The following is a 4,363-nucleotide window of genomic DNA, read 5'->3' on the forward strand; positions in this document are numbered from 1 at the left end:
ACTGCCTGCCATTATGAAAATAACTCGTTTATCTCTGCTTCCTGTCTGCCAACGAGTTCTCTATCCACGTCAATACATTACCCCCAATACCACGTGCTTTAATTTTGCACACCAACCTCTTGTGTGGGACCTTGTCAAAAGTATTTTGCAAGTCCCACTACACCATATCCACTGGTTCTCCCTTGTCGACTCTACTAGTTACATCCTCACACAATTCTAGAAGATTTGTCAAGCATGATTTTCCTTTCATAAATCCATGCTGACTTGGATCAATCCTGTCACTGCTTTCCAAATGGGCTGCTATTTCATCTTTAAAAATGTATTACAACATTTTCCCCACCACTGATGTCAGGCTAACTGGTCTATAATTACCAGTTTTCTCTCTACCTCCTTTTTCAAAATGTGGTGTTACATTTGCTACCCTCCAGTCCATACAAACTGATCGAGAATCGATGGACTGTTGGAAAATAATCACCAATGCATCCACTATTTCTAGGGCCACTTCCTTAAGTACTCTGGGATGCAGACCATCAGGCCCCGGGGATTTATCGGCCTTTCGTCCCATCAATTTCCCTAACACAATTTCCCACAAATAAGGATTTTCTTCAGTTCCTCCTTCTCACTAGCCCCTCGGTCACGTACCATTTCCAGAAGATTATGCGCATCTTCCTTCGTGAAGGCAGAACAAAAGTATTTGTTCCACTGGTCTACCATTTCTTTGTTCCCTATTATAAATTCACCTGAATCTGACCGCAAGGGACCTACGTTTGCCTTCACTACTCTTTTTCTCTTCACATATTTATAGAAGTGTTTATGTTCCCAGCCAGCTTCCTCTCATACTCTATTGTCCCCCTCCGAATTAAACCCTTTGTCCGCCTCTGCTGAATTCTAAATTTCTCCCCGTCCTCAGGTTGATGCTTTTTCTGACCAATTTATATGCCTCTTCCTTGGATTTAACGCTATCATTAATTTCCCTTGTTAGCCACGGTTGAGCCACCTTCCCCATTTTATTTTTACTGCAGACAGGGATGTCCAATTGTTGAAGTTCATCCATGTGATCTTTATATGTTTTCCATTGCCTATCTGCCGTCAACCCTTTAAGTATCATTTCCCAGTCTATTCTAGCCAATTCATGTCTCATACCATCGAAGTTACCTTTCCTTAAGTTCAGGACCCCAGTCTCAGAATTATTGTTTCACTCTCCACCTTAACAAAGAATTCTACCTTATTGTGGTTACTCTTCCCCAAGGGGCCTCGCACAACAAGATTGCTAATTAGTCCTTTCTCATTACACATCAAGCAGTCGAGGATGGCCAGCCCTCTAGATGGTCCCTCGACATATTGGTCGAGAAAACCATCTCTAATACACTCCAGCAAATCCTTCTCCACCGTATTACTACCAGTTTGGTTAGCCCAATCTATGTGTAGATTAAAGTCGCCCATGATAACTGATGTACCTTTATTGCACACATCCCTACTTTCTTGTTGGATGCTGTCAGCCAACTCACTACGATTGTTTGGTGGTACACAACTCCCACTAGCGTTTTTTTCCCTTTGATATTCCACAGATCCACCCACGTAGAATCCACGCGAATGTCCTTCCTGACTATTGCATTAATTTCCTCTTCAACCAGAAATGCCACCCCACCTCCTTTTCCTTTGTGTCTATCATTCCTGACTGGTGAAAACCCCTGGATGTTGCGTTGCCGGCCTTCGTCACCCTGGAGCCATTTCTCCGTGATGCCAATTGCATCATATTCATTAATTGCTGCCTGTGCAGTTAATTTGTCCACCTTATTACGAATACTCCTCGCATTGAGGCACAGTGCCTTCAGGCTTGTTATCTTAACACACCTTGTCCCTTTAGAAGTTTGCTGCAATGTGGCCCTTTTTAATTTTTTCCTTTGGTTTTCTCGGCCCTCCACCCTTACCTTTCTGCCCCCAAAGGTTCCCATCCCGCTGCCATACCAGTTTAACCCCTCCCCAACAATAGGAGCAAACTCTCCCTCGTGGACATTGGTTCTGCTGAGGTGCAGACCGTCCGGTTTGCACAGGTCCCAGCTCCCACAGAACGGTTCCAATGTCCCAATAAATTGAATCCCTCCCTTCTGCAACACACAGTCATCTGAACTATCCTGCGATTCCTACTCTGAAAAGTGGTAGCTATCCCTGAGATTGCTACCTTTGAGGTCCGATTTGTTAATTTAGCTCCCAGCTCCCTAAATGCAGCTTCTAATTCCTCAGACACAGAGAGTCAGACTCAAACACATAAATAGCACTCTAAAGACAGAGAGTGAGAGGCACAGATACATTGCACAATCCCATTTGTTTGAATGTTACAAAGTTATCGACAAATGCAGATTCAACAAAATAGATTCGGGTGCAACTGAGCAGGATGGCAGGAAATCGGTTTGAATTTAAAGATTTACCAGGAGTGGGGTTCGAACCCATGCAGGTACAAACCCATTGGATTTTCCGTCCAACGCCTGAACAACTCGGCCATCCTGGTTTTGTCAGTATTCGGATTTTGTCTCTGTGAGAATCTGGGCTGCAGCTCCACTCTCACAGACACAGGTTTTCAATGAGCATTTTCGAATATTTATAGTAATATTGACACAGGGGCAACTCTCCTGTTCTTTTTCGAGTAATGCACTGGGAACGTTCACATCCACCCGAGGGTGCAGACGGAGCTTCAATTTAACATTTTATCCGAAAGTCAACAGCTTCAACAATGCAAAATCCCCCAAATACTGCATTTGAGTGTCAGCCAAGATTATATGCTCAAGTCTCAGGAGTGGGACTTACACACACAACCTCCTTATTCAGTCGAGAATGCTGCCACTGAACCAAAGCCGATACCAAAGTTCACATCCGTATTAATTTCCCCAAGTCTTTTTATAAAGTTTCAGGGCATACTGAAGTAATATTCAACATTTTAAAAAAGCTTCATCCTCGTCGGGGAATTGAACGCCTACCTCGCGCGTGACAGAGAGGGATATTAACTAAGACACGAATGAGGAGCTGACGGGTGTGGATTCTGTCAGTGCAGGAATCGAGCTGAGAACAGAAATGGACACCATGAGAAGTAGACAGGCACATTGAGAGACAGAGACAAACCGACAAACAGGGAGAGACAGACAGCAAGATAGAGACAACGTGAGACAGAAAGTGTGAGACTGAGAAGGAGAGGCAGACTGAGTGAGAAAAAGACACAAACACACACACATACAGATATAAAGAGAGAGAGGGAAACAGTGAGAGAAAGACAGTGATAAAGACAGTAACAAGGAGAGAGACAGATGAAGAGTGAGCGACAGATAGAGAGATATACAGAGATATAAACAGAAAATGATGGAAATACTCAGCAGGTTAGAGACAGGAACTAACAGCGACAGGCAAATAGAGACAGTCAGGTCGAGACATAGACAGATAGAGATGATGGGAATGAGAGAGACAGTCAGACAGAGAGACTGAGAGAATCCCACTGGAACAGAACTGGACATCGTGAGAAAGAGACAGACACGTTGAGAGACAGACAAAGAGGGAAACAGGGAGAGACAGACAGCGAGATAGAGGCAAAGAGAGACAGAAAGTTTGAGATTGAGAGGGAGGGTCAGTCTGAATGAGAAAACGACTCAAACACATACATACACAGAGATATGTTTGTGTGCTCCATAAAGAGAAGGAGGCAAATATGATGCAATGACAGAGACAAAGACAGGGACAATGAAAGAGACAAAGAGGGAGACAGATAGAGAGAAAGACAGATAGAGACAATAATTCGGTTCTGTCTTTACAAAGGAAGATACAAAAATCCTTCCGAATGTACGAGGGGACTGTGCATCTCGTGAGAATGAGGAACTGAGAGATATCCTTATTGGCGGGAAATTGTGTTGGAGAAATTGTTGGGATTTTCAGCCGATAAATCCCCGGCTCCTGATAGTCTGCATCCCAGAGTACTTAAGGAAGTGGCCCTAGAAATAGTGGATGCATTGGTGATCATTTTCCAACAATCCATCGACCCTGGATCAGTTCCTATGGACTAGAGGGTAGCTAATGTGATGGCACTTTTTAAAAAAGGAGGGAGAGAGAAAGCAGCTAATTATAGACCAGTTAGCCTGACATCAGTCGTGGGGAAAATATTGGAATCAATCATTAAGGATGAAATAGCAGCCCATTTGGAAAGCAGTGACAGGATCGGACCGAGTCAGCATGGATTATGAAAGTGAAATCACGCTTGACGAATCTTCTGGAATTTTTTGAGGATGTAATGAGTAGAGTGGACAAGGGAGAACCAGTGGATGTGGTGTATTTGGACTTTCAATAGGCTTTTGACAAGGTCCCGCACTAGAGATTGGTGCAC

The 4,363-nt window shown here is 43.8% G+C and overlaps 1 non-coding gene across 1 annotated transcript; it reads right to left on the reverse strand.

Annotated features, from left to right (window-relative positions):
* Nucleotides 1–2,426: 2,426 nt before the first annotated feature.
* On the reverse strand, nucleotides 2,427–2,509 carry trnaf-gaa (transfer RNA phenylalanine (anticodon GAA)). Its single transcript has one exon. It is a non-coding gene; the product is annotated as a tRNA-Phe (tRNA).
* Nucleotides 2,510–4,363: the final 1,854 nt, after the last annotated feature.

This window comes from Pristiophorus japonicus, chromosome 23 (assembly GCF_044704955.1).
Source record: "Pristiophorus japonicus isolate sPriJap1 chromosome 23, sPriJap1.hap1, whole genome shotgun sequence".
NCBI classification, from domain to species: Eukaryota; Metazoa; Chordata; class Chondrichthyes; family Pristiophoridae; genus Pristiophorus; species Pristiophorus japonicus.